Source organism: Rattus norvegicus, chromosome 13, assembly GCF_021556685.1.
Source record: "Rattus norvegicus strain SHRSP/BbbUtx chromosome 13, alternate assembly SHRSP_T2T, whole genome shotgun sequence".
In the NCBI taxonomy this organism is placed as follows: Eukaryota; Metazoa; Chordata; class Mammalia; order Rodentia; family Muridae; genus Rattus; species Rattus norvegicus.
The window spans coordinates 9415031-9428695 of NC_141546.1; the positions used below are offsets into that span (position 1 = coordinate 9415031).

A 13665-nucleotide genomic window follows, 5' to 3' on the forward strand; every position below is an offset into this window, starting at 1 on the left:
CGACCTACCTGGTGAACTCAGGACACAGGCCCACAGGAACAGCTGAAGACCAGTAGACAGGAAAGACTACACACCTGAAAGTAGAGCACTCTGTTCCCATAACTGGCTGAAAGAGAACAGGAAAACAGATCTAAAGCACTCCTGACACACAGGCCTATAGGACTGTCTACCCACTGTCAGAAATAGCAGAACAAGTTAACAACAGAGACAACCTGATGGCTAGAAGCAAGTGCAAGGAATGCAAGCAACAGAAACTAAGAATACATCACATCATCCGAGCCCAATTCTCCCACCAAAGCAAACACTGAATATCTAAACACACCAGAAAAGCAAGACCTAGATTTAAAATGACATTGGATCATGATGATGGAGAACTTCAAGACAGACATAAAGAATTCCCTTAGAGAAATGCAGGAAAACATAAGTATACAAGGAGAAGCCTATAGAGAGAGAGGAATCACAAACATCCCTGAAAGAATTCCAGGAAAACACAATCAAACAGGTGATGGAATTAAAAATGGAGATAGAAGAAATAAAGAAAAGACAAAGGGAGCCAATGCTGGATTTAAAAAATCAAAGGAAGAGGAAAGGAGCAGTAGATTCAAGCATCACCAACAGAATACAAGAGAAAGAGGAGAGAATCTCAGAAGCAGGAGATTCCATAGAAATCATCGACACAACTGTCAAAGATAATGTAAAATGGAAAAAAAAAGCTACTGAAAACATACAAAACATACAGAAAATCCAGGACACAATGAGAAGATCAAACCTAAGGATGATAGGTATAGAAGAGAGTGAAGACTCCAAGCTAAAAGACCACTAAATATCTTCAACAAGATCATAGAAGAAAACTTCCTTAACCTAAAGAAAGAGATGCCCATAAACATACAAGAAACCTACAGAACTCCAAATAGATTGGACCAGAAAAGAAACTCCTCCTGTCAAATAATAGTCAAAACACCAAATGAACAAAACAGAGAAAGAATATTAAAAGAAGTAAGAGAAAAAAGTTAAGCAACATATAAAGGAAGACCTATCAGAATCACACCAGACTTCTCGCCAGAGGATATGAAAGTCAGAAGATCCTGGACAGATGTCATACATACCCTAAGAGAACACAAATGTCAGCCCAGATTACTGTATCCAGCAAAACTCTCAATTAACATAGATGGAGAAACCAAGATATTCCATGACAAAACCAAAATTACACAATATGTTCCTACAAATCCAGCACTACAAAGGATAATAAATGGAAAGTCCAACATAAGGAGGCAAGCTACACCCCAGAAAGAGCAAGAAACTAATCATCTTAGCAACAAAATGAAGAGCAGAAAAGCACACAAACATAATCTCACATACAAATACAAATAAAACAGGACGCAACAATCACTATTCCTTAATATCTCTCAACATCAATGGATGTAAGTCCCCAATAAAAAGACATAGATTAACGAACTGGATATGTAACGAGGACCCTACATTCTGCTGCCTACTAGAAACACACATCAGAGACAAAGACAGACACTACCTCGTAGTGAAAGGCTGGAAAACAACTTTCTGAGCAAATAGTCTGAAGAAGCAAGCTGGAGTAGCCATTCTAATATCGAATAAAATCGATTTTCAACTAAAAGTCATCAAAAAAGATAAGGAAGGACACTTCATATTCATCAAAGGAAAAATCCACCAAGATGAACTCTAAATCCTAAATATCTATGCTCCAAATACAAGGGCACCTACGTACATAAAAGAAACCTTACTAAAGCTCGAAGCACACATTGCACCTCACACAATAATAGTAGGAGATTTCAACACCCCACTCTCATCAATGGACAGATCATGGAAACAGAAATTAAACAGAGACATAGACAGAATAAGAGAAGTCATGAAACAAATAAAATAACAGATATTTATAGAACATTCGATCCTAAAACAAAAGGATATTTTTTTTCTCACAACCTCATGGTACTTTCTCAAAAATTGACCATATACATGGTCATAAAACAGTCTTCAATAAATACAGAAAGATAGAAATAATCCCATGTGTCCTAACAGACCACAAATATCTAAAGCTGGTCTTCAACAACAATAAGGGAAGAATGCCCACATATACATGGAAGTTGAACAATGGTCTACTCATTGATAACCTAGTCAAGGAAGAAATAAAGAAAGAAATTAAAGACTTCTTAGAATTTAATGAAAATGAAGGTACAAGATACCCAAACTTATGGGACACAATGAAAGCTGTGCTAAGAGGAAAACTCATAGCTCTGAGTACCTGCAGAAGGAAACAGGAGAGAGCATTGGTCAGCAGCTTGACAGCACACCTAAAAGCTCTAGAACAAAAAGAAGCAAATACACCCAGGAGGAGTAGAAGGCAGGAAATAATCAAACTTAGAGCTGAAATCAGCCAAACAGAAACAAAAAGGACCATAGAAAGAATCAACAGAACCAAAAGTTGGTTCTTTGAGAAAATCAACAAGATAGATAAACCCTTAGCCAGACTAATGAGACGACACAGAGAGTGAGTCCAAATTAAGAAAATAAGAAATGAAAAGGGAGACATAACTACGGATTCAGAGGAAATTCAAAAAATCATCAGATCCTACTATAAAAGCCTATATTCAACAAAACTTGAAAATCTGCAGGAAATGGACAATTTCCTAGACAGATACCAGGTACCGAAGTTAAATCAGGAACAGATAAACCAGTTAAACAACCCCATAACTCTTAAGGAAATAGAAGCAGTCATTAAAGGTCTCCCAACCAGAAAGAGCCCAGGTCCAGACGGGTTTAGTGCCAAATTCTATCAGACCTTCCTAGAAGACCTCATACCAATACTGTCCAAACTATTCCACAAAATTCAAACAGATGGAGCACTATCGAATTCCTTCTATGAAGCCACAATTACTCTTATACCTAAACCACACAAAGACCCAACAAAGAAAGAGAACTTCAGACCAAGTTCCCTTATGAATATCAACACAAAAATACTCAAAAAATTCTGGCAAACCAAATCCAAGAGCACATCAAAACAATCATCCACCATGATCAAGTAGGCTTCATCCCAGGCATGCAGGGATGGTTTAATATACGGAAAACCATCAACGTGATCCATTATATAAACAAACTGAAAGAACAAAAATACATGATCATTTCATTAGATGCTGAGAAAGCATTTGACAAAATTCAACACCCATTCATGATAAAAGTCCTGGAAAGAATAGGAATTCAAGGCCCATACCTAAACATAGTAAAAGCCATATACAGCAAACCAGTTGCTAACATTAATCTAAATGGAGAGAAACTTGAAGCAATCCCACTAAAATCAGAGACTAGACAAGGCTGCCCACTCTCTCCCTACTTATACAATATAGTTCTTGAAGTTCTAGCCAGAGCACACAACAAAAGGAGGTCAAGGGGATACAGATCAGAGAAGAAGAAGTCAAAATATCACTATTTGCAGATGATATGATAGTATATTTAAGTGATCCCAAAATTTCCACCAGAGAACTACTAAAGCTGATCAACAACTTCAGCAAAGTGGCTGGGTTTAAAATTAACTCAAATGAATCAGTAGCCTTCCTCTACACAAAAGAGAAGCAAGCTGAGAAAGAAATTGGGGAAACAACACCCTTCAGAATAGACTCAAACAATATAAAGTACCTCGGTGTGACTTTAACCAAGCAAGTAAAAGATCTGTACAATAAGAACTTCAAGACTCTGAAGAAAGAAATTGAGGAAGCCCTCAGAAGATGGAAAGATCTTCCATGCTCATGGATTGGCAGGATTCATATAGTAAAAACGGCCATTTTACCAAAAGCGATTCAATGCAATCCCCATCAAAATACCAATCTAGTTGTTCAAAGAGTTAGACAGAACAATTTGTAAATACATCTGGAATAACAAAAAACCCAGGATAGCTAAAACTATTCTCAACAATAAAAGAACTTCAGGGGGAATCACTATCCCTGAACTCAAGCAATATTACAGAGCAATAGTGAAAAAAACTGCATGGTATTTGTACAGAGACAGACAAATAGACCAATGGAACAGAATTGAAGACCCAGAAATGAACCCACACACCTAAGGGACCTGATTTTTGACAAAGGAGCCAAAACCATCAAATGGAAAAAAGATAGCATTTTCAGCAAATGGTGCTGGTTCAACTGGAGGTCAGCATTTAGAAGATTGCAGATAGATCTATTCTTATCACCCTGTACAAAGCTTAAGTCCAAGTGGATCAAGGACCTCCACTTCAAACCAGATGCACTCAAACTAATAGAAGAAAAACTAGGGCAGCCTCTTGAACACATGGGCACTGGAAATAATTTCTTGAACAAAACACCTATGGCTTATGCTCTAAGATCAAGAATCTACGAATGGGATCTCATAAAACTGCAAAGCTTGTGTAAGGCAAAGGACACTGTGGTTAGGACAAAACGGCGACCAACAGATTGGGAAAAGATCTTTACCAATCCTACAACAGATAGAGGCCTTATATCCAAAATATACAAAGAACTCAAGAAGTTAGACCGCTGGGAGACAAGTAAATCTATTAAAAGTGGGGTTCAGAGCTAAACAAAGAATTCACAGTGGAGGAATGCTGAATGGCTGAGAAACACCTAAAGAAATGTTCAACATCTTTAGTCATAAGGGAAATGCAAATCAAAACAACCCTGAGATTTCACCTCACACCAGTGAGAATGGCTAAGATCAAAAACTCAGGTGACAACAAATGCTGGCAAGGATGTGGAGAAAGAGGAACACTCCTCCATTTTTGGTGTGATTACAGACTGGTACAACAATTCTGGAAATCAGTCTGGAGGTTCCTCAGAAAATTGGACATTGAACTACCTGAGGATCTAGCTATACTTCTCTTGAGCAAATACTCACAAGATGCCCCAACATATAAAAAAGACACATTCTCCACTATGTTCATAGCAGTCTTATTTATAATAGCCAGAAGCTGGAAAGAACCCAGATGCCCTTCAACAGAGGAATGGATACAGAAAATGTGGTACATCTACACAATGGAATATTACTCAGCTATCAAAAACAATGCCGTTTTGAAATTCATAGACAAATGGTTGGAACTGGAAAATATCATCCTGAGTGAGGTAACCCAATCATAGAAAAACACACATGGTATGCACTCATTGATAAGTGGCTATTAGCCCAAATGCTTGAATTACCCTAGATACATAGAACACATGAAACTCAAGACGGATGATCAAAATGTGAATGCTTCACTCCTTCTTTAAAAGGGGGAACAAGAATACACTTGGCAGGGAATTGAGAGGCAAAGATTAAAAGATAGGCTGAAGGAATACCCATTCATAGCCTGCCCCACATGTGTCCCATACATATACAGCCACCCAATTAGACAAGATGGATGAAGCAAAGAAGTGCAGGCCGACAGGAGCAGGATGTAGATCGCTCCTGAGAGACACAGCCAGAATACAGCCAATACAGGGGCGAATGCCAGCAGCAAACCACTGAACTGAGAATAGGACCCCCGTTGAAGAAATCAGAGAAAGACCTGGAAGAGCTTGAAGGGGCTCAAGGCCCCTTTTGAACAACAGTGCAAACAACTAGAGCTTCCCGGGACTAAGCCACTACCTAAAGACTATGCATGGACTGACCCTAGACTCTGACCTCATAGTTAGCAATGAATATCCTAGTAAGATCACCAGTGGAAGGGGAAGCCCTTGGTCCTGTTAGGACTGAACACCCAGTGAACGTGATTGTTGGGGGGAGGGCGGCAATGGGGGGGAGGTTGGGGAGGGGAACACCCATAAAGAAGGGGAGGGGGAGTGATAAGGGGGATGTTTGCCCGGAAACCGGGAAAGGGAATAACATTCGAAATGTAAATAAGAATTAGTCAAGTTAATAAAAAAAGGATAGTATTTTGAAGCAAATTTAATTAAAATATTTTAAAGGTAAACTCATTAAAGTATATAGAAAATAGCATAAGATAATTAGTACTTTTAAATGTAAAAATTAAGATAACATATAAAGGTCATAGTCTGTCATTATGCTTCCTAATTTACTGCATATTTACTGTACATTGACATCATAAAAAATATAAACAAATATTATGCTTAGGAGAAAAGCTATTCACTGAAACACTAAAATAACTGGCTTACTCTGCCGTGCAGTTAGCTTCCCTATAGCATGTTTCAGGTGAACGGCGGTAGGGGGAATGTTAAGGGAATTTATCCAAGGGAAGTTGCAGAGCTAGATGATTTACCCAAGGGACAGAGTCACCTCAAATGAGTAAGAGGTAATTTATTATGGTACCAAATATGAGTGACTCTGACCCAAGAACACAGATACACACTGCCTCTAATACTGTGTGCCAGCATGGTAATACAAAGAAATTCATATATCAAATAAATTTGAAGGGACAATCAGGTACAAGATAGTGAGAATTCCCTGCTGTAGGTCTTGAATGTTTTCTGATGACATTCTTAAAACTTTGGGTTGATGGATACTAGCTGTTAAAAGGATGTTAGGTCAGATACAGAAGTGGAAACTGGATAGCTATAGAGAAGACTAAATGGAGACCAGTTCTGTAAGATTGTCACTTAGTCAATGGTAGAAGTTAAATGTAGATTTCTTGTAGAATGGTTGTCACAAGTATGACATTTTCCTGATAACTTCAGGTGGCAGAGTCAAGGAGAAATCGAAATCAGGAACTTGAGCATCTGTCACATTAATGGAACAAGTCAGAACAGTTTATAAGCAATTAGTGCAAATCTTTGAAAATAATAACTTCCATGATTTATCTACTGTGAATCATACACAATACCGACTTGGTCAGAGAGGTAATGCAAAGTAAAACTTCTTAACCTTTCCTATCAAATATTTCATAAATCACTTATAAATGAATTACAAATGAACTGAGATTGTGATTACTAGTGAAGAATTCATTGTCTTCTATGTGGTTGCATTTTATGGTGTTAGGAAATATTTAGAGAAATCAATATGTATGAAGCAAAAAATGTCAATCCGTAAAACACAATTTTTCAGAGTGACCACCTGATAATAAACAAAGTCTCCAATTCACAGTTCAATTACAATTTCAATATCTCCATTGGAAAACCTAAAGTCGAAGCTATTTCTCTATTTTAGGCACCTCATCCATTCTTAGGAGTTTTTTGTTGTTGGTGATGGGGATTTTGGTTTTTATGTTTGTTTTGTTGTTTTGTTTTGTTTGTGTGTGTGTGTGTGTGTATGTGTGTGTGTGTATTTGCATGTGTTGATATTTTTTGTTGTTTTTGTTCTTGTTTTTCACAAAATACAAAATTTCTCTGCCAATAGAAAAAAGGCTAAAAGTGCAATATGGATAGTCATGATCAAGTATACCTCAGTTCAATTTTGATTTTCTTTTCTTGTTGGATGAAGTTTCTTCTATAATGATAAGCCTGTGCTTTTGAGGGACAAATGTAATTGTGCTGATTGTCTGACATTCATTTGATGCTGTAATAAGATACTCTATCATAGCAACTTAGATTAGGAAGGGTTTCCTTGGTGTGTACTTCCAGGTCACAGCCCAGCATTGAGGGGAGTCAGGGCAGGAACTCATCCTCAACTTGAACAGAAACCTGGCTCTCTCAGGGCTACACAAAACTTGCTTTCTTAAACAGCCCAGACTAACATGCTTAGGTATGGAAATGCCAACAACAGGCGCTACCAGACAAGTAAGCAATCCAGATAATTTCTCTAAACACAGTCACAGACAAATGTGATATGACCAGTGCCTCAGTTTACAATCTCAGTAATAATGCTAGTCTATGTCAAGTTGACATATAAAGCTAGACACAGCCTAAAGAGTTCCTTATTTCTGTATTGTGGATGGTTAATCAGCCTAGTGGCTGATTATGGTGTCTTGCATCATCACCATAGACATGTCTTTTACTTGTTCTAGAAATGTCACCTAGTAGTTTCAGCTGATTGGATCAAAGAAAATTCCGTGCCAACTTCTGCTACTTTTGTATGGAAGTTTTGCCATCACGTGGTGCTATCTGTGAAATACGTCTCACAGGTTTCCCAGTCCAGTTACCTGCCATTTGTGCATTTTCTGAGAGGCACAGTATATTAAACTTCTTTTCCCGTTCTTGTGCCTGTGGCAGATATAGAAGAGTTACTAAGTCTTATCTTTACAGCTTTCAGGAATTCCATATTGTGCCCCCCCCAACATCCCCCAGCAAGATGTTTTTATCTAGGGCCATTCACAATCCCAAGCCACCTTAACAGTCTTGAAACATAATGGACATAAGCATCTTGGCATAAATGCTTTATTATCTACTTTACATATTGGTGAAAGAAAAAGTAATTTAAGGAAAGAAGTGATTTATTTTGGCTCACAGTTTCAGGACACAGTCCATTAAGTCAGAAAAGTTATGTCAGCAGAAACTGAGGCAGTTTGTTATATTGCATCCACAGTCAAAAGCAGAGAGAGTCAAATACAACTTACTTTCTCTGTTTTTATTCAGTTCATGACTCCATCTGTTGAATGTTTCTACCTTAATTATACCACTTTTGAAACTATCTCCAAGAAATGCCCAGATGTTTGGCCTACACTGGCTCTTCATTCTGGTCAGTCAATATTAACCATCACTTGTCCTTAGGTGCCCCAGAGAGGATCAGCAAGAAAGCCCCCATATTCGTCATTACTGTGTTCCCATCCCCACCAAATTTCTTTTCAAATCTTCTACACAACATTATAGGTTGTTCCCTCTCCATGCAATACGAGATTACAGTTTTGTTATATTCAGTGTGCTCCATATTTTCTTTCTACATTATTTCTACCCTAAATCTTTTGATTCAAACCTTATTATTGAAAAAACAATACATTTTTTTAATTTTCCTTCAGTCTTTTCTAGAACTATTCTACAGCCACTAATTTCTATGTTTGAAGAAAAAGAAAAGTTTTTTTTTTTTTAGGAAATTGAATGTAGCTAACATAAAAATTAAAAGAGCAACTTTACTACTAGCTGTTCAAAATCCTAAAAGTAGAAGTTTCTTGCATTATCAATTTAATTCTTCTTAAAAAAATCACAAAGAAGAAACCTTTTAAAAATTCAAAAGGTTAGAGGGAAACTATGAAGGAGGATAACATTTGAAATGTGAATGAATAATATAAGCAATAAAAATACAAAGTGCTCACATTAAAAATACTTAGATAATATATTGGGTGAAAAATGTAAGTTATCAATATTTTTCATGAATATTTTTAACCTTTTTCAAGAACTACAAACTGTTTTTTTTTTCTTTATTAACTTGAGTATTTCTTATTTATATTTCGAATGTTATTACCTTTTCCGGTTTCCAGGCTAACATCCCCCTTGTCCCTCCCCCTCGCCTTCTGTATGAGTCTTCCCCTCCCCAGCCTCCCCCCATTACGGCCCTCCCCCCAACAACTGTGGGTTCAGTCTTAGCAGGACAAAGAGCTTCCCCTTCCACTGCTGCTCTTACTAGGCTATTCATTGCTACCTATGAGGTCAGAGTCCAGGGTCAGTCCATGTATAGTCTTTGGGTAGTGGCTTAGTCACTGGAAGCTCTGGTTGGTTGGCATTGTTGTTCATATGGGGTCTCGAGCCCCTTCAAGCTCTTCCAGTGCTTTCTCTGATTCTTTAAACGGGCGTCCCGTTCTTAGTTCAGTGGTTTGCTGCTGGCATTCGCCTCTGTATTTGCTGTATTCTGGCTGTGTCTCTCAGGAGAGATCTACATCCAGCTCCTGTCAGCCTGCAATTCTTTGCTTCATCCATCTTGTCTAATTGGGTGGCTGTATATGTATGGGACACATATGGAGCAGGCTCTGAATGGGTGTTCCTTCTGCCTTTCTTTTAATCTTTGCCTCCCTATTCCCTGCCAAGGCTATTCTTGTTCCGCCTTTAAAGAAGGAGTGAAGCAATCACATTTTGATCACCCGTCTTGAGTTTCATGAGGGTAATTCAAGCATTTGGGCTAATAGCCACTTATCAATGAGTGCATACCATGTGTGTTTTTCTATGATTGGGTTACCTCACTCAGGATGATATTTTCCAGTTCCCTCCATTTGTCTATGAATTTCATAGTCGTTATTTTTGATAGCTGAGTAATATTCCATTGTGTAGATGTACCATATTTTCTGTATACATTCCTCTGTTGAAGGGCATCTGGGTTCTTTCCAGCTTCTGGCTATTATAAACAAGGCTGCTATGAACAAAGTGGAGAACATGTCTTTTTTATATGTTGGGGCATCTTTTGGGTATATGCCCAAGAGAGGTAGAGCTGGATCCTCGGGCAGTACAATGTACAATTTTCTGAGGAACCTCCAGACTGATTTCCAGAATGGTTGTACCAGTCTGCAATCCCACCAACAATGGAGGAGTGTTCCTCTTTCTCCACATCCTTGCCAGCATTTGCTGTCACCTGAGTTTTTGATCTTAGCCATTCTCACTGGTGTGAGGTGAAATCTCAGGGCTGTTTTGATTTGCATTTCCCTTATGACTAAAGATGTTGAACATTTCTTTAGGTGTTTCTCAGCCATTCAGCATTCCTCAGCTGTGAATTCTTTGTTTAGCTCTGAACCCCATTTTAATAGAGTTACTTGTCTCCCTGCAGTCTAACTTCCTGGGTTCTTTGTATATTTTGGATATAAGCCCTCTATCTGTTGCAGGATTGTTGACCTCCAGTTGAACCAACACCATTTGCTGAAAATGATATCTTTTTGCCATTTGATGGTTTTGGCTCCTTTGTCAAAAATCTAGTGACCTTAGGTGTGTGGGTTCATTTCTGGGTCTTCAATTCTATTCCATTGGTGTATCTGTCTGTCTGTGTACCAATGCCATGCAGTTTTTGTCACTATTGCTCTGTAATACTGCTTGAGTTCAGGGATAGTCATTACCCCAGAAGTCCTTTTATTGTTGAGGATAGTTTTAGCTATCCTGGGTTGTTTGTTATTCCAGATGAATTTACAAATTGTTCTGTCTAACCCTTTGAAGAATTGGATTGGCATTTTGATGGGGATTGTATTAAGAACTACAAACTGTTATAAAACCTTCCTTAGTTCCTATCATACAAATCTTGATTTGAACAAAGAAATTAAAACTTAAATTGATTTTCTACTTAAAATATGTGTATGTCCATCTCAAGGCAAATAAAATACGGAGTTATTGTAAAAGCTCACAGTGATTTTGTGAACTGTATGCTAGAATTCAACCTTTTTTTTTTTGCTTTTGTTGGATCTTTGCTTTATATTTCAAATGATAGCCCCTTTCTAGGATTTCCCTCCAGAATCCCCCAATTCGATCCCTCAACCCCTGCCTCTATGAGGATGCAGCTTGACCCACCCACATACTCCCTCCCACCTCCTAAACCTGGCATTTCCCTACACTGTGTCATACAGCCTTCACAGGACCAAGGGGTTTCCTTTCATTGATGTCCAATGACATGACCCATCCTCTGCAACATATGCAGCTAGAGCCATGGGTCGCTCCATGTGTATTCTTTGTTTGGTGGTTTACTCTCCAGAAGCTCTGGCATGTCCAGTTGGTTGGTCTTGTTGTTCTTCCTATGGGCTTGCTAATCCCTTAAGCTCCTTCAGTCCTTTCTATAATTCCTCCATTGGGGACTCCATTCTCAGTCCAAGGGTTGGAGCAAACATCTGCCTCTGTATTTGTTAGGCTCTGGCATAGCCTCTCAGGAGACAGCTGTATCAGACTCCTATCAGCAAGCACTTCTTGACATCCACAATATTGTCTGCATTTGGTGTCTGTATATGGTATGGATCCTAAGTGGCAGTCTCTGGATGGCCTGCCCTTCAGTCTCTTCAGTCTCCGAACTTTGTCTCCATATTTTCTCCCTTGAGTGTTTTGTTTCCCCTTAAGAAGGACTGAAGCATCCACACTTTGATCTTTCTTCTTCTTGAGCTTCATGTTTTCTGTGAATTGTATCTTTGGTGTCACAATCATTTGGGCTAATATCCACTCATCACTGAGTACATACCAAGTGTTTTCTTTTGTGACTGGGTTACCTCACACAGGATATTTTGAAGTTCCATCCATTTGCCTAAGAATGTCATAGCTGAGTAATACTCCATTGTGTACAAGTACCACATTATCTGTGTACATTAATCTGTTGAAGGACATCTGGGTTCTTTCCAGCTTCTTACTAACAATAAACTTACACTTTTTACTTGATATAAAGTTCATTTTTGGAAAGGAATGAATATAAGTATAATTAACTGTTATTTAATATATGTCAATATCAATAAAATAAATAACCAAAATACAGAATGAGTGGAAAATATTTTCTTAATGAGAAAGTCACGATAACTGTATAATAGGAAAATAGAAAGTTTATATTGTTGTTTGCATTCTTTATTTCTCTATTATTGTTGTTTAAAATTCTTTAAAATGTTTTAGACAGGTTTTAGGAAATTTTGACCAGAAAAATAAAATAAAATAAAAATATAGAAAATTAACTTAACAAATAAAATGTTTTTGTGCCCATACTGTGCTTATACTCCTCAAATACAAAGAAATTATCTAAAAGTCATACACAAAGATCTAGTACAAGAAGTCAGAGAGTCCTAGGTAATGTAGCTCAAAGCAATATAGAAAACGTGGTTGTTGGTTAGTGAGGGTGAGGCAAATGAGAGGATAGTTACTATTTTCTTGTCATGCATAGCAGAGGCAGTATTCCCAACAGATAGTTTGTTCTTTACTATGGCTATCATAATTATTTCTGTTACTGTACTGAAAATATACATAGGAAAGAAAACTAATATTCTGTAATCATCCCAAACATCTACCATAGAAATGTACCTGTTTCTAATCTTTGTAGGTGTGTGTGTGTGTGAGAGAGAAAGAGAGAGAGAGAGAGAGAGAGAGAGAGAGACAGAGAGAGAGACAGAGAGAGAGACAGAGAGACAGAGAGACAGAGAGACAGAGACAGAGAGAGAGATTTTGTATAAGATGTGTGTGTGTGTGTGTGTGTATGTGTGTGTGTGTGTGTGTGTGTATGTGTATGTGTGTATTTGGAAATATGCGTGGACACACCTTGATTGTCTGACTTGCCTGTAGAAGTCAGAGGACAACTTTCAGTAGTTGTTTCCTTTTTACCTTTAGACAGGATCTCTTCTGACTTAGCTGCTGCACTGTAACTCTAGACTAGCTGGCTGCTTCATTGCTGGATGATTCTCCTGGCTTGGCTTACCATCTATTTGAAGCAGTGCTGGAACCACAAGTGTAGATTTTGCCTTTGTTTTTTTTTAATTGCTGTTTTTGTTTATTTCTTTATTTGTTTGTTTTAACAAGGGTTCTAGGAATTAAGCCTGGATTGCTGAGGCTGTAAGTCTAATGCTTTTACCCACTAGCATCTACTGGTCCTTATGTGCACAACTTTCTCATCAATGACTACATCTTTCACAACCCCTTATAATTCTTGTACTTTACAATCAAAATTGCATTTTAAAAATGGTTATGATATTGGGGCTGGGGATTTAGCTCAGTGGTAGAGCGCTTACCTAGGAAGCGCAAGGCCCTGGGTTCGGTCCCCAGCTCCGGAAAAAAAAATGGTTATGATAACAGTTTCATCATGCTGATTCTTAACAGCTTCCCAAATCCGTAGGGAATTTTGAGTTATTTCAATCCTTTGTCCTTATAGGTGACAGTT

General features: G+C 38.0%; 1 protein-coding gene across 2 annotated transcripts in view; it reads left to right on the top strand.

Moving 5' to 3' along the window:
• Positions 1–13665, top strand: part of Cntnap5a (contactin associated protein-like 5A) — a 982002-nt gene that overhangs the window by 458167 nt on the left and 510170 nt on the right.